Source organism: Lissotriton vulgaris, chromosome 5, assembly GCF_964263255.1.
Source record: "Lissotriton vulgaris chromosome 5, aLisVul1.2, whole genome shotgun sequence".
Classification (NCBI taxonomy): Eukaryota; Metazoa; Chordata; class Amphibia; order Caudata; family Salamandridae; genus Lissotriton; species Lissotriton vulgaris.
In genome coordinates, this window is record NC_141693.1 from 1,929,533,519 (window position 1) to 1,929,554,911 (window position 21,393).

The 21,393-nt window shown below is 49.8% G+C and overlaps 1 protein-coding gene across 1 annotated transcript in view; it reads right to left on the reverse strand.

Moving 5' to 3' along the window:
• Positions 1 to 21,393, reverse strand: part of ATF6B (activating transcription factor 6 beta) — a 309,902-nt gene that overhangs the window by 287,881 nt on the left and 628 nt on the right. The window lies entirely within an intron of this gene.

Consider the following 21,393-nt stretch of genomic DNA (forward strand, 5'->3'; position numbering starts at 1 on the left):
GTTTAATTCAGCTGGGGCTCGCATCATTTTACCACCGGAGCACTTCACAGGTCTTTAAAGACCATTAATGTGTTAATGAGGCTTTGTTCTCTTTCACCTCTTCTGAGGCCCCTGTAGCTGCGCTCTATGACTCGAATCTCTCGGCCCCCAGAGAGCAGAGCCTCTCCGAGTCCAGGCTGCTGCAACCGGCGGTGTTTACTGACACTCTTGATAACATTTTTTTTTTTTTTAAATGGTATGATGTCTGCAAGGTCCGCGGGCCGCCAGGGAAGGCTTGCCGGGCCGCTGACGGCCCGCGGGCCGTACTATGAGTACCCCTGGTCTAGACAGACCCTTCCCTGTCGATCACAAACGTAGCGACTATTCAGCGGTGATTGAGAGGGGCGGGGGTGAGGCTGAAGCACTCTCAATGTGTAAATGGGTTAAGAAAGAGACAGTCAGTAATCCAGTTGTATTTAGGATATTGATGGCACTGACTGTACTAAAGCGAGTGGCAGCCCAACAAAATCCTCTGCCTTCGCCAAAGCCGGTTTACTCTGCATCTTTTTGTTGAGGACAGGAGGCAGTGCTTAAGTTGTGCCAGTGTTTAGCACCAGCACTTATTTTCCAGGGCTGGCACTATAGCTATCTTTTACGCGGACAGCTGTGGTGCAGATAATTTTTCAAAGAGGAATGAATGCACGCAGCAGGGCTGCGTGCATTCTTATGTCTTATATCTATTTTATTATATCATCTTTCACTTTTACCCACTTCATCGTAAGGTCTGCACCCTGCATGCGCCTCTAATTAGATAATTATTGGTAGGGGCTGGCTCCTGACTGCTTGGGCGAGGCAAGCTTGGAAACGCAGGCCTAGGACGATGAAGGAACGTGACGAGCAAATAAAAATATGCGTACATTACACTAGCCTGTATGCTCAGCTTAGCGTCTCATAATAAAATATTTCATAGAGGTCTATGACGGGGGCTCCTCAGCTGAGCCAGCAGTAGGGTGGAGCCCACAGTTCTTCGCACCCCTTAGACATTGCCTGTGTCATGAGTGCTTCAGAAATGTAAGTGGTGGGTGAGGGTAGGTGGACGAATACATGACACTGTGCCTTCTTTTTTTCCAATTAGGAATAATACCTTCACTTTGGACCTTTTGTTTCCCTCACCCTGTCATGTGAAGTGGTGACCTGACCTTGCATGCGTCTCTCTTCCTGGGACAGCCTCTTGGGCACATAGTTGGTTGGGACTGCTGTGATCGACTTTACTGTGAATCTGCCAGTGAATGCCTCTTTCTGCCTCCTCCTAGACTGGGCCTTGGTGAAGATGCTCGGTTACTCAGAAAGGGAGAAGCCTTTCAATAACTAACTAATGTCAACTTAGCTGCGGTAACAAACATGTGCGTGCTTTCTCATGATCGAGGGCTGCTTACTTTAAAATATCAAGTAAGGCCCTGAGAGCCAAAGACTAGGCCAACACTACCATCACGAATACTATTTCCAGTGCATCATTTGAGTTTGTGATTGCAGGTGGTGGCCAGCAGCACTTATTTTTTGGGACCAGAAGGCACGGGAGAGAAAGGTAAAAAAAAAAGGGTAAAGATGCAAGAAGGCAATAACTGGAAAATAGAGACAACAGGAAAAAGTAAGAGTGAAAAGTACCTGCAAAACGGAGATAAAGAGAGGGAGAGTGTCTGGTGGTAGATGAAACAAATGTTAACATCGCTGGTAATGAGGTTCTGAAATAAAACTTTGAGTCCCGGCACTTATTTTTTTTTAACAAATTAAGTACTGAAGCTGCTCCTCTTTGGCAGCCCCTCCAATACTAATCACTGTATTTACAAGATACCAGTTGAGTACTGGCTCTGTGGGTGTGAAGGTAGCCCTGCTCATGGGGCAATGAATAACAGGGAACGCTGCAGGGCTCTAGGAATGAGCTACATGACAACTGGCAATGGCTTTGGTTGGGGATAAAGATGAGGTGAACACAGCTGGAAATAGGTGGCATGAATGTAAAAAAGTGAGGTGCCAGGTGAAGTTAGGATGGCCACTTATTTTCTGATAAAAATACCAGATATTTGTTGAGTTCTGTATTCACGAATCGTCTTACAAATTGAATTTTTTTTTAAACACACATTTCTGTATAGGTCATAACTCTGGTACATTTCTTATAATTCACACACCCACACACTGACACACGCACACACTTAGGAGATGAGTACAGCATGGAGGGGAGAACAGGAGACAAGTAGGGAAAAAAGCTGTGAGGAAATTGAAGACTTGTGACGAGATTAAGCAAAAAGGCAGGAGGAAGAGGAGCAGAACTAGAGAGATAAGCTTAGAGGCTGAGTAAAGTTGAGAGGTGAATGGAGAGGACATGCCTATGTAAAGGCATGGAACCAGGAAGAGCCTGTGGAGTTGTTTTAAATGGGCTGGTACTCACAGGTACTGTGTACCAGCACGACTTATTATTTTTATTCCTGTTAGTACCGGCACTTCTCTCCTGCTGAGGAGAGTACCAATACTCGTGAAAGATAGGCTGACTGGCTGTGTATTATTATATGTTGCTCTTTGCCCCGCCCACTTACCACACCTCTAGTTTATTTTAATGAGTACCTGCACTTATTTTTTCCCATTTAAAGCACTGAGTGCACATATGTTCTATAGTCATGAGAGGCCCGTTTCTTGCAGTCAGTGAGAGGCATGTTTCTTGCAGTAAGTGCAAATATTTCTTGTCAGTGAAAGGCCCGTTTCTTGCTGCCAGGGCGCATGGTTCTACGGTCAGAGAGGCCTCTCTCTTGCTGTCAGTTAATGTTATAGTCCGTGAGAGAAGCTTCTTTTTCTGTTAGTGTACGGATTTGAAAGGCCAATGAGAGCTCCTGTTTTTGCTGCCCTGTGAGTTCAGAGGCCACAGGTTTTAAGTGACCAGCGCTGTCAGGTACCCAACTCCATATATTGTAAGGGAAGCCTCTTACTGCCCCAGCTTGGCTAAGCAGAATTAAAAGAAAACTACAGAGCTCCGCAAAGCAGTTCAAGCGCTCCTCCTGGCAAAGCACACAGGAGGCGCTAACCCTTGTAATGAAGACCACTGTTTTCCTTTCAAACTTTTTTGCATAGTTATATGTGCTACTGCATCCGAGAGCCGAGATCGCGGCATTGGCACAAGATCACACAATGCGTCCAGTGCACATGCCGGATTAGTCCCAGGCTAAGACTTTACAAGTGCATAGCGCTCGCTGCCTAAGCCCTGGGAGCAGGCCGCCGTCCCAGGAGCACCTGCGCTCTGTTTGCTCTTTTGTGGCTGAGAGGAGGGGGTGCTGTGGTGCCGCCTCGCTTCAGGCTTCCCGTGCGGTTCCTGCTCCGGCATCGAACATGCTTTAGCGGTGGATGAGCAGCGACAATCCTGACTGGCAGCAGAATGATGGGCAGGGGGGGGGGCTGGGCATGGGCGGCCGACTTATCTAAGCCAGGCCCATCCCGAGAGATGTGTGGCGGTCAGGCTAACAGTACTGAAGCAAAGATGCAAGCAACGAGAATGGCCCCGTTGACTGCTGTTGGGGTAGTAAACTACAGGAATTATCACGAGTCTATGGACACATCAGGACTGCTGTGAGCACCGGTGCCACTGCTCCTGCTGCACCCATTGTAGCTGCACTCCTGTACGCCGGGCGCAGCCATGAATCTGAGGGTGATGGGGTTGGGGGGAGGGGGGGGGGGGTATTCTCGAGCTTTATTTTCACAACCTTTTCAATATCAAAGGCCCGCCTCATTAATGCAACGCGGGGAATGCACGTGTACATGCAGCGCCAGTGGTACTTTCCAATATAATTAAAAAGGCAGGGAAGTAGTTGCTCAATGCTGACGTCATGAGTTTGAAATCCGGCAAAGCCAAATCGGTTTCTCATGCTTCCGAATCGATAAATCAAGCTACATTATATACGGGGATAAACACTGGTAATTTACAGTGCTTGCAAAAGGGAATTGCGGTAATACACGCTAGATGAAGATAACAGGTTATATTTCCCTCTAAAATAGAATTAATTGAAAATGTGCAATCGGATATTTGAAGCTGGTAAGACCAGGGCTTTAAGTGGGATGAAAAAACAGGGGGTGGGGGGGGGTCTCTCAAAGGGGCGTGGCCAGTGTAATTAGGGGCGTGGCTTTAAATCACTTACGCAAAAAATCTGTGCTTAGCATAGTGTGCCGCCCGACTTGTATTTTGCTGTTTCCGTCATTGCATCCAGATATGTGATAGAAGTAACATCATACCTACAATAAGTAGAGGGCGTGGCCAAGAGCTCGATGTAAGAGGACGTGCCCGGGTAGAGCTCCGAGCGAGGCTCCCCTTCCACGGGCGATTTCTCCTTCAATTCCGGTGCATTCGGGCCCAAACTCGGACCGAGTGCACCCGGGGACCTGCCCTGCCATCCCTGAAAATTTCAGGAGGATCGGAGCACCGGACCCCCCGACCGTCGGCTGCTGCTGCACCTGCCCGCCCAGGGCTCACTTCCGGTCGGCGGCCCCATCTACCCAAGACCGGGGATCCGGCCCAACGAGGTAGGCCGCAACACGTGTGCACTCCCCGGCGCGATCCGGAGGGGAAGGAGACCGCGCCGCAACGCCGGCCGCCCACCAGCGCTCCAGCCGTGCAGGGGCCCCAGATTCAGCTGCAAGGCATCCAACCCTGGCCCACGGCAGGCGGTGAAATCGGCCCGCCCTGCCGACCGACCCTGGAGGCATCCTGCCAGGCCCTGCGAGCACCGGAGAGGGGGACCACTCGGACACCTGGGGGTCCATTTGATCAGCGTTGCCCCTGGCTCCCGGCAGACCACAGCAACAACTGACCCGCTCTGCCCCCTGGACCCTCACACTCGCCCGCCGCCTTGTCACTGGCCCAGCGAGGGGGACGAGACAGTACCACAGCGCCCGGTACCCCCGGTGAACCCACGGCGCGGGGATCCCAGAGACTACAAGCAGGCACGCCACACTGACCCGCGGCGCCCTGCACTGCTGACCCGCCCTGCCTGCCGGCGCTGGGGACTTCCCGCCAAAACTAGCGGGAGCCGGAGGACTATCGCACTCCACTGCTTGGTGACCCGCACTATCGACGTCGCCCCTGGGCCTGAATGATCGGCGACGGTAGCTGGGTGGCCCCACCTCCTGGACACCGGAACCCACCCGCTGTACAGATACAGCCGCTGGTCAACGTCGGACCCATCCAGTGCTGAAGAGCTCGGCCCACGCGACACACGGACCGTGACCACGTCGAGACAGCCCATCCAACAATCGACCTTACACCAGGGGACCTGCCCAGGCCCACGCGGGTGAGAACCCAGAACAGCTCCGCATTCTCCACCTCAGCTAATCCGGCACCGAGCTCCACGGTGCCCCACGCAACGTCAGGTGACATCCAGGATCCCGCACACCGCCCGGCACGGGCTGAGCGGACGGCCTGACCAGGAGAGGCTAGTACGCACGGGCCCCAACAGCGTTCGCCGTGAAAGCTTGCCTGACCGGCTGCCTACCCGTGACGACCACCCACATGTCAGGGGGGACCAGAGCGAAGACCGGCACCGGTGGGACACTGAGCAAAGGAAAGATGGTGAAGAACACAGAGGCTGACCAAACCGCCTCCAAACTGGACACTATGCTGGCGGCCATGGAACGCCTGGAGGAATCCATGCAGCTCACCCGTACGTCACTGGAGAACAGGATCGATAAAGTGGCTGTGGACTTAACGCTCCTTCGAGCGGACCACAAGAAACTGTCCGACCGCACCACGGCCTTGGAGCAAACGATGGCGGAGACCACACCCAAGCTGACGCAGACAGATAAACACGTCCGTGACCTACTCAACCGGGTGGAATTCCTCGAGGATAGAGCGGAGGATGCTGAAGGTCGGGCCAGAAGAAACAATGTACGCATAGTGGGCCTGCCGGAACGATGGGAACGGAGGGAGACTGCGGAACATATGGAGATCTGGCTCAGGGAGCTCCTACCAGAAGGCACCCTGTCACCGCATTTTGTGGTGGAAAGGGCGCACAGAGTACCATCCCGTCCACCCCCGGAGGGCTCCAGCCCGAGGCCAATGCTCATGCGGGTGCTGAACTACCGTGACCGGGACGCCATTCTCCGCGAAACGCGGAAACTGTCGGACATACAGGTGGACAACGCCAAGGTGATGTTCTTCCCTGATTACACCATTCAGGTCCAGCGCCGGCGTCAATCGTTCCTCGAGGTGAAACAACGGCTCAGGCGCCTGGCTCTCAAGTACTCCTTGCTGTTCCCAGCACGTCTCAGAGTGGTGGCGCAGGACAAAACCCACTTCTTCGATACTCCAGAGGCGGCGGCGGCCTGGCTGGATTCAGGAGTGGATGCGAACTACGTACCTGCGCCGAAGGAGCAGCGCCGAAATCGAGGTACCCGCAGGCGGAGACAACGACACGTCTCGAGGCCCGGGTCGCCGACCACAGACGCAGAAATCGGACCCACCCCAGAGCAAATACTGATTGAACATCGAGAGGCCATCCGGAGAACGGCTGAGATCAGTGGTTCACAATCGCCCATCCTGATCTCCAACGCAAGCCCAAGATCACGCGGGAGCGAGGACGACGATTTCATGTACGGACTGCCAGATGACTCAAACACTGAGGGCTTGCCGGATGTCACACCCCAAACATCGGATCTGATAGCATAAACGACCCTCCTCAACCTAGCCCAGGCCTGGGCATTGCGATTGGCATCCTGGGACAGTTTGGTCACTTTTAAGGCTGACCTGTCCGGGAGTCCACAACAGCACTTCTGAGACCCACGGCAGCTACATACAGCCCCATCTCCGTGATCTGAGCTCCACTCCTGATCCCCCCACCTACCGGCCCGGCACGGCCCGCCGTGACACCGAGAGAGGGGTTGGAGCGGTCCCATTGACACGTCACTGGGAGCAAGCATCTGGTGGGGTGGACGGACCCCTAGAGGTGAGTGGCCCCCCCTGAGGAAGTAGCAGATGGGATCCCCCCCCAGGGGTGGACTATCCGAGACCAGCGACATTGGGAACCCTGACTTGTCTGCGGACACTGCCACTGACATTTGGTGCCCCTAGACATACTGCCCGTGGAGGGGAGCTGCCACAGCTCTCTTGGCGACTTGAACTCACTTGCTTTACTCACGTGCTGAACTTCGTCATCCCCCCATTGAACTCACGGATTGATTAAGCTCGATAGAGCGTTTGGGCGGCGACTCGTTCTGTCGTTGCCCTTTTGGTATTATGTTTCTGTTAAAGTTCTTCCTTTTGAGACTAGTGTGGACATTGCAACGCTACAACGTGCATCCCTGGGACTGTGGGAGTGGGCGAGGGGTAACAATAGCCACTGTCCGCGGCCGCTGTGTGTGTGTGGGTGGGGTGGGCTGGGGGTTGGGAGGGGGGGGCTGGGTGCTTGAGCGCGATGCATACTGTGATGGCTACGGTTAAATTTTGTACCTGGAATGTCAGGGGCATGCACACACCCTCACGTAGATACCAGGTGTACTCATACCTTAGGCGACATCAGGTCCAGATTGCACTACTGCAGGAGACACACCTAGTCGCCGCTGAGGTGGCCGCACTTCGCCGTAGGTGGAGGGGGCAGATATACGCCACGACCTTTTCAGCGTTCGCGCGGGGGACCCTGATCTGGGTCAGACCTGGGGTTCCATTCGCACTAACACACAGCAATATCGACACCGAGGGACGCTACGTCTTCATACAGGGCAGACTAGACGGACAGCAAATTGTCATAGCCTCCATATACGCACCCAATGTGGAACAGGGGAAATTCTTCACGCGCTTGTCGGCAGTAATTGCGCCCTGGCCAGACGTACCCTTGATGGTGGGCGGGGATTACAACTGCGTACTAGATGTTTCCCTTGACCGCTCGTCCCCCCCAGCAGCGATCGCCCCAGCGCAAGCGACTTCCAGGGCCCTAACCGATTGGGCGACACAATGGAACCTGCACGATGCCTGGCGAGTCAGGAATCCCACCGCCCGGGTGTATTCCTATTACTCGGGAGCCCATTCTCTGCATGTTAGGTTGGACCGATACATGCTGTCCCGCGACCTGATTTCCTCCGTGACTGACGCTGACTATCTGGGACGGACGCACTCGGACCATAACCCGCACACACTGGTCTATGGATGGCGGCGCCCACGTCCGCCCGTACCCACATGGCGCTTACAGCCGGACCTCCTACTCGACCCGCCATTCCGGGAGGAGATGTCCAGGAGAATCATTCAATATTTTGAAGACAACACCGACTCGACCTCCTCCCCGAGACTTGAGTGGGACGCCTTCAAGGCGGTCACCCGGGGAGGCTGCCTCAGTGTTCAGGCGGGCCTGCGAGGCCAGGTGGAGAGGGATCTGATAAGGGTGGAGGAGGCGCTACTGGATAAAGAACGGGAGGCGACGGGAGGCGATGATTCCCAGCTGATCTCGACCAGGGCAGATCACGCTGCGTTGATGGAGCGCCTAAAGAACATTAACTTCGCGGCCCACTCCGCGCGCACTCACAACGCGGGGGACAAACCTGGCAGACTGCTATCGTGGCTGATACGGCAGGACGCGCAGTCTGCGCCGGTCCTATCGATCCGTACGTCCCAAGGCGTCGAGGTCTACACCCAGACACAGATCCACGAGGCGTTCACGTCACATTACAAGTCCCTGTATAACACACGGCTGCAGGCCACCGTGGTGGAGATCGTGGACTATCTAACGACCCTGCAGCTCCCAACAGCTACTGCTGCCCACCAGGCGGAGCTGGGTGCTGCAATTACCGGTGAGGAACTACGGGACGTGATTTTCTCCCTTTCCAATAGCAAAGCGCCGGGCCCTGACGGGCTCCCGGCAGAGTTCTACAAAGCCTACTCACTGGTGCTAATACCAGAACTGCTGAGAATGTATAAGGCGGCATTGGAAGATGCTGAGCTCCCAGCGTCCCTAAACGAAGCTAACCTGGTCTCTCTGCTGAAACCAGGTAGGGAGGCGACCGAACTTGGCTCATACAGACCATTGGCACTCCTCAACACCGATTATAAAATATTAGCCGCGACGCTCGCCCGGAGACTTGCACCGCTGGTCCCCACGCTGGTGCACGCTGATCAAAATGGCTTTGTGCCCACCAGGAGCACGTCCTACAACCTACGCCGGTTTTTTAAGATCCAACGGTATGCAACCCCTACCTGGCCGCGTTCAGGGTGCATCGTGCTCGATCTGGAAAAAGCGTTCGACTCGGTGGAATGGCCGTATCTCCTCCGAGTCCTTGAGAAATACGAACTAGGCGAAGCCTATATCCAGATGGTGGGGCTCCTCTATCAGGCGCCCGAAGTGCGTGTCCGGACTGGGCGGTTGTTTTCCGACAGGATCCGCATTGGGCGGGGTACCAGACAGGGCTGCCCCCTCTCCCCTATGATATTCGCCCTGGCGATGGAGCCATTGGCGGAACTGCTCCGCACCTCCGGCACCACATGGGGCATCCCACTAGCGGACGGCATACACTCGGTGTCTCTATATGCCGATGATCTACTACTGTATGTCAGAGATCTCACATGCATACCTGAGGCAATCGCGGACATCTTCCGTACATTCGGAGATATGTCGGGGCTCCGCGTTAACTGGGCCAAATCGGGAACCTACGCATTCAGTAGCGAGATGCCGCAATGTGAGGTGCGCATGATGGGGGAGACGCTCCGATGGCACCCGACGGTATTCAGGTACCTAGGGATCTTGATATATCGAGACCCCGTGGATCTCCTGGAGGGTAACCTGGTGAGGGCTATATCCTCACTCACGGCCCAGGTCACGTTCTGGAACTCCCTCCCGCTGAATGTGCCGGCCAGAGTGGCACTGACCAAAATGATACTGCTCCCCCGGCTCCTCTATTATTATGCTAACCTGCCAGTGTATGTGCCAGCGCGCATATTCAGAGGGCTGGAAACTCTCACCAGGCGCCTTATTTGGAACAAAGGGAGACCACGGGTAGCGTTAAAGACTCTATATGCGGCCACGGACGCTGGAGGCTTAGCCGTCCCCAACCAGGAGCTATATTACTTAGCAGCCCAGCTACAATGGGTCGCTTACTGGCTGAGCGGCAAGAACCTGATAGACACGGCCACGGCTGATACCACTCTGTCCCCCGTGCAGGTGCTCACACTCTTCCACCCCCTAACGCAGGGGCGACACCCCACACAAGTCCATGTGGCGATCGCGAAGCGGTGCTTTGCGCGGGCCCTCAGACTTACCAAAGGCACAGTGCCCTACGCTCCGAACCTGCCACTACTGGGAACTCCCTTGGGCACTAGCATACTTTCCTCGACTGCGCTACGCAGCTGGACGGCGGCAGACCTGGACGACCTGAGCGGCCTATATAGCGACGGAGTGCTGCTGCCCTTCGAGACCCTGACCGCAGACACCGAGCTGCCAGTGGGTCAATTCCTGGCACACGCCGGACTCCTACATGAACTGACGAAGGCATGGGGTGACATGAGCCAAGAACCGCCCACTCATCTTCTCATCCAGTACCTGCACGTGATGGGCAATGGGTCTCATATAGTGCACTGGCTGGCACAGGCACTACACACCCATACTCTATTCTCCTCCCAAAGGCTGAGGGGGAAGTGGACGACCGACCGAGGCTCCGACTGGACGGACAAACAATGGACCGCAATATTAGCGGGCGCTAGAAATGTTCCCCGAAACGCGCGATTTAAAACCATCCAATATTATATCATTCATCGAGCATATTTGTCTCCTGACAAACTGAATCGCTATTTCGGACTCACTTCGTCGGCATGTCCCAGATGCGGCCTCCTAGACTCAGACTTCCTGCACGCACTCTGGAACTGCGCCCACCTCGCCTCGTACTGGTCAGCGGTCACTGACACGCTGACGGCGGCCTCGGGCGAAACTCTCCCCAAGACGTGGGAAGTATGCCTACTGGGGCTCTACAGGAGAACCAAGCAGACCAAGCTGCGGGCACGCTTTTGGGACTTAGGCCTCATTACGGCTAAACGCCTCATTACGAAACGGTGGAAAAACGCCAACCCACCGCGCCCTGCAGACTGGCGTCGCTCTTTTGGCAACTGGGCCAGTGCGGAGAGTGTGTCACTACACAGAGAGGAGACCACTGGCCTACGGAAATACCCGATCGCCCAAGACTGGGACGCTACCCTGATCGCGTACCACAGGGCATGCGCCCGGGCCGGTATAGAATGCCAACCTGACGCGGAATAGAAGGGGCCCTGTCGCTTGCTGTCCATATAGGTCACGGAATTTGCCCCCCCCCCCCACTGCCGCGTCCCCCCCCTTCCTCCCCCACTGCCGCGCCCCCCCCTCCCCCCCTCATTCCCCCCCGCCGCCAGCCCCGACTACCGAGCTCTTGCACACCGAGCGATGTCCCCTGCCGCCCCCCGCCGCTGCCCTTCCCCCCCCCCGCTGCCTCCTCCCCCCCCCGCCTCCACCCCGCGGCCGCAGCGACACCACATCCTCGATCACCCCCGCCCCTGCGCAGCCCGTACAGGGTGCACCACACACGGCTAGGATTCAAGACACACTACCACACGCACATGCACTAGTCCAACAGTTGTTGAAATGTTTCTCCCTCCCCCTCCTCTTTTAATTCCCAGTTATACCTTTTGGTTGACACAGAGACTGTTGATTTTGTACACGCGCTAATGCTCGACACCCCCCTCCCTGTTTCCGTATCATACAATGGCAACTGGGTGTTTTCATGTACAGGCAGCGGAAGCCCAGCGATCCATGTGACGACGGGGGATATGATCCTGCTCCAGCTCGCTACTGTACTGAACAGGGAACATAACTCAATGCAATGACTGTCGGATTTCTTACAGCACCCTGGTCCTAGCGCAGTGCCATGAGCCGCAAGCGCTGCGGCACGAGACATTTCCTAGCACCGCTGCTTGTGAACTAATGCATTACCACTGGCTACTGTTTATTTTCACTCGTATTTAATTGCCATGTCATTCTGTACTGACAGCCGAGTACCGCTTGTAGTAGTGGTTTATTGTTATGACACTGTGTGACTGCTGTTTAACTCATCTGTGAAACTAAATAAAGTTTGGGACCATTGGTCTTCAAAAAAAAAAAAAAAAAAAAAAATCATACCTACAATAAGTAAGTAATATTGGCTTTGTCAATGGTTATTACTTGCAGAAGATAAATAAGCTGCAACTATGACTTGTATATAATATTGACAAAGCTTCCAATTAAATCCTTGGTGACCCTACCACAATGTTGCTGCTCCTGAGTTTCAGAAAGAGAAGGGAAATCCAGAAAGAAAATGATTCTTAAAGGATTTCCCTTCCCCCACAACGCTCCCCTGGCATGACGTCATGCTGTAACTTCTCTACTACTGAGAGGTGAGCAGTGTGAGCAGCGCACATCCATGTGCCTGGTGCGAATCGGGTCTCTATCAGGCTTTGTTTTGAGCCATGGCACTTTTTACTGCAGTGACAGCAAACAGCGGTCAGTGCAGTTCGGGAAAAAAACGGGCTGCCTGTGTCAGGGCTCAAAACAGAGTCCGATAGAGACCCGTTTCGAGGCCCCCTGAAAAAAACTGCCGGTGCTCAGACCCCTTGAGACCCGGCCCACTTAAAGCCCTGGGTAAGACACAGCTCACAGCACAAGGTGTGAGTGAGCCACAAGGGTCTGTGCAGGCTTAAAGGTACCGGTCCAAATTGGGACAGTACTGGCTCGGCTTCACCCTTTTAAGATCGAAACTATATGTGCCTTTCAGTTGAGTAATGAAACCTGCTTGCCTCATGCGCAGCGAGACCTGCAAGTTTTTGAAACCCCCTCAATAAATCGTCGAAATCGTTGTAATGGTGGGAGTCAGCTCTGTGTAGCAGCTGTGGCCCGGTGGCAAGCGTTTTATCATCACAACTGGCCACAGACAGTAATCCGTAAAACAAGGGGTGGCGACCTTTCTGTAACTAGAGGCCCCACCCTGCATTCGGAGAGCCCACCAGAACGTCACAAACCAGTCCATCGAGAGTCCAGCTTTCCTAAGCCGATAATGGAAAGGGGCAAGTGTGCAAAATACAGAGGCAGACGCTTATACCCAGTAATTTACAGTGGCATTTCCTTTGCCTCCGCCTACCAGACAACACGTGTCTTCTCTGAGGCTAAACAACTGCTAGCGCAGTCGCAAAGGACGCTTTGGTATTCACAGGGCTGGACTACTGCCCCGAGCGCTTTCAACTCACGAGACAGATCAGCAGGTCGAAGTTCAGATCTGCAGGTCGAAGGTCTCTAGAAATCCCCAGAAACAAAAATGTAAAAAGTTTCCCTTCAAAAGCAGGTCTGTCTAACTCTAAGGGGAATGAAAACATTCAGAGGAATATTGTCGGCTGTGATTGCTTGGCCACGTTTACTTAAATACTGGGGGGCAGATTTACAAGCCCCTTGCAACAATTTTACGCTGCCGTTGCGTCACTTTTGTGACGCAGCGGCGGCGTAAACCATGTGCCACGTTGCAACTTATTTACAACGTGACGCATCTAGGCAGATGTGTCACGTTGTAAAGCCCTGCGCCACATGAAACCTGCGTCAGGTTTCATGTGGGCGAGGTTTCATGTGGGCGTTCTGTCGCAGGGTGGGTGTTCCCTCGCAGGATAGCCACGTAAAACTGACGCAGTGAAATCTACAAGATTTCACGGAGTCAGTTTTACGATGCTGCTGCGTCAAATCCTTACGCCTGCTTGAAGTAGGCGTAAGGAGTGAGGCACCATGTTGAGTATGGGCGGCCCCTGTGAATTGCAGGAGTTGCGTTGCGTTTGCGACACAACTCCAGCAATGAGTCGCCTGTGCGCCTCAAGATGCGTCACGCATCTGCCCCTCCTTGCACCATGGTGCGCCGAATTGTGAATGCGACGCATGTGGTGGGGCAGGGGGGGGGGGGGATTGCTTGACGCATCTGTTCTGGCGCAACCCTGCTGATCTGCAGAGATGCGCCAGAAGACGTAAATATGCCACTGGCTTTATTCTCTTCCGAAACCACCTTCAGAACCAACGGCCACCTAGCGACTTCAAGTGCAACTTGTGTACGCCATCATAAAACTAGTAGAGTGCAAGCGATGGATGGCCTTCACAGTGTGCAAAAATGTAAAAAAACACGCACTTTTATTAGTAATATGTATCCGCTAAATACGTTTTAAAAAGACAGTTTGAACCACAGGCAATGTCTCTGGTAAGAATGTTGAGGTCCAGTGAGGGGGGTTCATACAAACGTTGCTGGATTGGATGTTCAAGCTTCCTCTACTCCACGGAAGGCTATTGTAACAAGTGGCTGTTATGGTGAAGAGACGTAGATCTTCAAGTGAAACACAGCTATGCTGCACCATGCTTTACTGGTCCCTGTTCAGAGGCCATGAAGCGAAAGGGAAACATTGTGAAAGAGGTCAGGGTCCCAAACGTGTTGTTGCATCATGGGCGGAAACCATAACTTGCCAGACTGGAATATTCGACAGCTTGCACATTAAAACGGTACCCAACCTGCCTCGAGGAAGAGGGTTTGGCAACACTTCCTCGGCACCTGGCCCTACAAACGTGCCGAGAGTAACAGTTAAAGTCCTCTAGAGAGAGATCACTGCCCTCCGCCATTTATCTTTCTGTCGGTTTGTAGACGAACCCCACGCAGGACTTCCTGGATGTATGTTACCAATGTCTACACGGCCTCAGACACTTCCTGGTTTTCAAACAGACTATATTGTTAAAATGTGATATTCCAGCTAATAAAACACATATATGTATTCAAAAGAATGAAGCATTTAAATAAGCAACGTCAAATGACAAGGGTTGACTGATGAGCAATAGAAGGACGTTAATGTTGCAACTAGTTAAATATTGTCATAGTGTTACCCATTGCTGCTAAAGAGCCATTAGGATTCCCCAAGACCTGGGGATTCGGGTTCCATATGGCTAGGAATTGCTGCAGCACTGAGATAGTGCTTGTCGAAGAACCACAGCACTGATCATACAGCATTTCACGCTAACAAAGAATGATACTGCTTAGAAGCAAGGTGCATTGAACTGACGCAGGGCATGCATCACTGGATTTCAGTCAGCACAGACTTCGGTCGATAAACAGTCAATATAGACCCAGGAGCACTGCACTAATATAGAACACTAAGACATGGCTTGAAACCTCCAATTGTTGCCTGCTTTTTTTTCTTTCAAATGACCCTCTTTTTACTCTGCATCCTGTGCACACCACTCTCAGTACAGCCTATTCTAAATCGCATGCTTGTTTGTATTTCTGTAAATTGCACGCACCCCGCTTCAATTAAAGATCATACCCTCCCCCTCTCTGAAAGTCATACCTCTGGAAAGTACGAACACCCAATCTCCTATATTAATCCCACCCACTCACCACCTGCATGCATGCTTTTACCCCCACTAATGACCACAACTAACCTAACACATAGAATCGGGAGTAAATGCACGGCACAGTGAGAACACAATGTTAAGAATTACAATTACCCACAAAAATCATTAATCAATAACTTTCGGTTTGGGAACAGAGTGCAGCCTGGCATAAAGCGCTCCAATGCCTTGCCAGGAGCAGTAAGTACCACATACATTTCAATCACATGTTTAAAGCGTTTTAGATCAATAGTCACTAATATCAAGATGAATGGATTTTTTTTATTTGAGCTTTAAATAGTGGAGTAAAAAAAAACAAATTGGAATGACACAATGCACATTCAAGGTGTGAAGTAGTGATGGGCGAGCCACTGAAATCTTGAGCCAGGCTCGAGCCAATTGCCTGGCTTTAAGTCAACTTGAAGTCCTGCTTCCCGTGAATACCGGCAAACCTCACTGTGCCAAAAAAACGAATATAAAACTAGTCTGTATGTAACGAAGCACTGGTATATCCGTGGACGAGCATTGCGCTTTTTGAACTGCCCAAAAATAAAATGTGGATTCTGACTGTCACTTGAACTCTAATCTTATCCCCCAAGAATTAAGCAAAATCATTAACCTTTGATGTCAGAAAGAGATAGCAATCTAGAGGCTGAGTTGCATGCACAGTGTGAGACCGGGAAATTTAGGATTAATCACAACGTCCCTTTTAACTAAACTGTGTGATCCTAGGTGAATACTTTAATTCACTGAGCATTCTTTTTCCTAATTTTCGATATATGAGAGTACCATCAAATACTTGCGATGAGGAAGTGAGCTGTACAAAAAAAACTCCATGTGTTTGATTAAAAATCCTGTAAAGATAATGCATCTACAGATTATTTTTGGACTACATATACATGTCAACTGACTTGCCCCTTAGTTCACTAATATCGTTGTGATCAGGACAGATGCAGGGAAGTGAACAGGCTCTTAGAGACAGAGCCGACCACTGGCTTGGCTCTTGCTGATAATTTGATGACCTGCCCACAAAACAGTTGTGGACCCTGCATTTGGCCCAGATTATTATAAAGGAACATTACTTTATTAAATCAAACACAATAGATTTTTGTATATTTGGGTTTCTGATTCATGTATTTAAACGTAAATATACAAAATACGAAGAAAAACGAATTTAGGTGAAATAAAATAATTGGTCAAAATCACACAATTTAAGTGAGGAAGTTGCAATTTTCCCTTGTTTTATGTTTCTCACTTTGTACAAATCAGCCAGTATCGCCTTTTTATGTTAACCTCTTCGATGCGTGTGCAGAGGACAGCCGGGGGCCGTCCAAACCGCGCACGCATCAATTTTTGCAGCACGGAGCCGGAATGTGCGTCGCGGCGAAGAGGTTAATGCTTTGTTTTTACCTCTATGTGCAGTTTTCTGCAGTCTTTATTTAGTGCAAACTCGACCTAAAAAGGTATTGAAGCATTTTCCATAAACTCCAGTTACATTACACAAGGTCACATTCACTTCGTTTAGGCACTGGAGATTTACTCAGAACAACAGAATGTTGAGCCAATGCCGAGACTCAAACCGACGCTTGTTCAGTTCCAAAGTTGGAAGCTCTTGCCAGAATGCTACATCCTGGGTAGATTGAGGGTGGCAGGCAGAAGGTACGTGAAAGCTTTTCTTGTCATGACTCGAAGTTCCAAGAGCACCTCGAGCTGAGCCAGGCTTCGGCACAAGCACAGGTCAAACTTTCAGTGGGTCCTCCATCTCTAGTTGGGAGAGTGGGGACAAAAGTTTACCTTATAATGATGCAGCAGGTAAAGTAACACCAAGGCCTGTGAATGGCCTTCTGAACCTTAATTATGGTCTCTGTGGGGGTTCCAACAGTGTTTATGTATTTTGGCTTGCATAAGACGCACGCAGTAATATACAGTAAGATGGGGCATGCATTATACTATTCAGATAGTAGCAGTGCATGCCTTGTTGGATGAGCAACCCCCAGGGTGAGGGAATTCATAAGTTTTCCCCAGCAATTAATGTGGAATTACAATGCCTAACAGAGTAAGAGCCTTATTCACACAGGCATACACACCACTGTGTGTAAGTTTACTGTTTTTTTGTATTCACAAATTACAAGTTCATTTATAGCAGTATTTTCCCGACCCTTGAGATGCCTTAGGTGAGGTGGAGAGCTCTGCACATAAAAATGTAGGACACAACTAACTTTTTATTTGCGGAGCATTAGCCACAAGTGCGGAGTGGAGTCTCCACAGTCGTCAAATTACTGTTCATAAAATTAAACTTGTAATTATGAAATACCAAAAAAATAGTAAACTTACACAAACGTTTATGTTTGCCTTTTGAATCAGGTGCTAAACTTGTCTGTCTGTTTTCTACCTGATGCAGAGGTAAAGTAAATAACTTATCTCAAGTAAGATATATTGTTGGGCTGAATTTTTTCTCACCAGTGTGGCAGAGTTACAAATGTGAGCATTAAATATTTTGATATCTTATTACAGTATATTGCACATTCTCTGGTTATAGTCAACGCAACTGGAATTATGCAATTTTATGGCTGTGGTGTTTTCTGCAACATTATGGATTTGCCGCATTTAGCACATAATATATAATCTGCAGATTTAGAAAAAAGTCCTAGCACATAGGGTTCAAAAGTTACTTTAAAATGCTTCAATAGATGTTGTAGTGCAGTCGAAGACCTTTTGATAGGGATGGCTGGTCACCTTTCAGTTGCTATTCTTGCGTGTTCAACTTGTATAATGAGGTGCAACCCAGGCCCAGAGAGTGTGAACATGTGTCTACAAATAACAAAATAATGAAGTAATACTATCACAAAATGTTGCTGCATTACACTGTCGCGTTCTAATCTAGGACCCTGATCAATACTGTGACCTTATGCCCCTATACGGCTATAATCCCTTCGAGTCCCTGGAAGGAGATACCAGACCTCCAACATTCTATTCCAGAGGTATGGTGTTGACTAAACCCTTAGAGAGAATTCTTGAAGCAATCCTTGGCAAAACCAACTTAACTTAAACTGCTACTTACTTACTCCCCTCCCAAGTATTAGGCTTAGGTCAGGTACACTGGGGTAGGCATAGTTAGAAGCACCAGTTGATTACGTTAGCTAAATGTATATATGAATGTATATATGTTTTATTCATTTTAAACCACTGTATGGCTAAGAAACCATATCAATGCTTTTACAGTATTATTTCGCAATACTCATTTTACTGTACGTACTTTTCATAATAACAAGTCTTGCAATTGTGGCAATACATTTCTCTTGCATGAGAAGAAAGACTGTTCAATAAATAATACCTTTTATTGAAAACGCCAGTCTCTCTATTCTCTACATATTGTGAAAGTAATCTGCACAACAACTGACTGAGTAAAATAACTGTCTATTGTTTCACACGACTCTAGAGATTGACTCTTATCTAAGGAGCAAAGTTGTCATGTTTATGCTGTTGTTGGAAAACTGAATCCCTTCTTGGCTGTGCCAGGGAAGCTGATCACTTCCTATTCAGTCAAGAAAGTTTCCAGTGACCTCTGAGCTAGTTGGTAACAAACCCAATTAAGTTTAGCATAGTCAGTAGAGGCCTGGAAGATCCGCACATCTACGTCGATACTACTGTTTACGTTATTCCAATGCGCAGGGCCTATTGGGAAAATAGGAACTACACTACAACACCACATAATTTGCTTCTTCTTGCTGCATAATTTAGTCAATTCTGCTGCATAATGTGGCCCTCCCCTACCACATAAATTCAGTGGCCCTGGTGATACTCTTTAACTAGCCACATCTACTCACACTGGGACAGATCACAATTAATTTCAATAAAGGGCTACCACAGGTTATGCAATGTGGAATGATATATGCACAATGGCATTAACGCTAATTAATTAGACTTCCCTCAGAACTAAATAACCCTAGCCAAAAACCTCTGGTTCAACCTTGACTGCAAACTCAACATCACAGCCCAAGTCAACACCATCAGTGCCTTATCCTTCCACAGACTGAAGATGCTGAGGAAGATTTTCAAATGACTTCCAGTAATAATGCGGAAAATCATCACCCACACTCTTGCCACATGCAACCTAGACTACAAGAACACCCTCTACGCTGGGATAAATAAGCATCTCATCGGAAGGCTGCAGAACAGCCAGATGACAGCAGCTAGAATAACTCCTAACCTCCTCCCACAACACTTGCACATCCCACCTCACCTCAAGGAGCTACGCTGGCTACCCATAGCCAAACAAGCACATTTCAAACTCCTCACACAAACTTTCAAGGCACTCTGGCCCAGGATACTTCAATAATATTGTTTGCTTTCACAAACGTTCCAGACACCTCAGTTCTGCAAGACTCATATTTGCTCAAAACCCACACATATGGAAAAGCAGATCCAGTGGTTGAGCCTTCTCCTACATCACTCCTCAAGCATGAAATGGCGTGATGTTACACATCTGATCCTCCTCTTCATTTCTTGAACTCCACAAGAAGCTGAAGACCTGGCTTTTCATGAAACCACATAAGGCCCTAGGTTTAGTCTAATCTTACACCTGCTCAGCACCAGGATACCCTCCTTGGTGAGAGTATGCTTTACAAACCAACATGACATGACCTAATATGACCCGAGAGGATCAAATGCACTTTATGGAGTATTCAAATCAAACTGGTACGAAACAGAGCCTTCGCTGTTAGTCTGGTTGATTGCTTTTCTTTCTCATGTTGTGTGTCTGTTTGCCTCTGCACCCACCTTCATAATATTGATTGGCTAAGAGGCATAACGATTCCCTCATTTGCGTGCGGTCATGCCCCTGCAAATGAGATAAGGTTCTCTGTGCCAGCACTTCAGCATTCAGTATACAGAATGGGCTGAACAAGGATCAGTGGCCCCTTCTGTAACCAGGGCACTCTGTGTAACACGGCCCTAGAAGGTTACCTGTTGGACTGCAATTAAGGCTTGCACACATATCAGGCAAGACAACTGCTATTAATTGTCAACAATACGGCTTTATTTTTTTTTCCCCAAGGCGTTACAAAGTTCACATAATGCAAAGAAATAGGTGTTGGGCAAATTTCAAGGAGTAAGTAGCCAATCTTCCTGCTACAAAATGGCAAGACTTAGGTGTGGTAACAGTGACCTCCTTCACCTTGAACTACTATTAGAATCTGCTTAGAATCCAGATGCGTCTGTTGAAGCCTGCCCTGCTGGAAATTTTAATGTTTGGGACTGTTGAGTATAGACATTAGCTCTTACTCTCAAAGAACTCTCGAGCTGTACTGTATGACTGTTTGGAAGAAGATATGATGTAATCTTGGGGTTGTAGGCTACCTCCAGAATAGACAACTTTGGTCCCACATTTGCCCACCGAACGTACACTTGGCCAATCCAGATGAAAATTCTGGTAACCAGGCCTGCCACGAACACGTAAAAAATGCTAAATCTTCCTACCTCTGGAAGGTACCGTAAAGCACTTTATAATGCAACTAGAATAATGCAGCAAGGGAGCGCTAAATTATGCAGCAGAGTTACCTAAATTATGAAGAAAGAAAAGTAATATTGTGCAGCATAATTCAGCACATTTTTTGATAGAATTTCTTTATTATTTTGTCATTTTTACACATTGTGATATGGTCTGGGCAAAAACATTCACTTAATTGGTACCAGTTTAACAACCAAAACCAGTAATAAGCAACTAAAAGATGACCACCTTTGCGAAGGGCCCTTCACTGTGTGTAAACATGTCATCACGTTTTTTAGTAACTTTTGATCCGACTGAGCTAGAAACTATTTTTTTTTTGCTACAATCTGCGTATTATACAGCAGTTAACAGATATTGTGGCAAATGCGGCAAATCCATAACGATTCAAAAAAGCTGCAGCCGATGAATAGGATAATACCAGTGGTATGGTGGTCTGTTCCTCGTATGTTCACTGCCAAGGGGGCACAAACACATGCCTTTTGCTGCGACTTT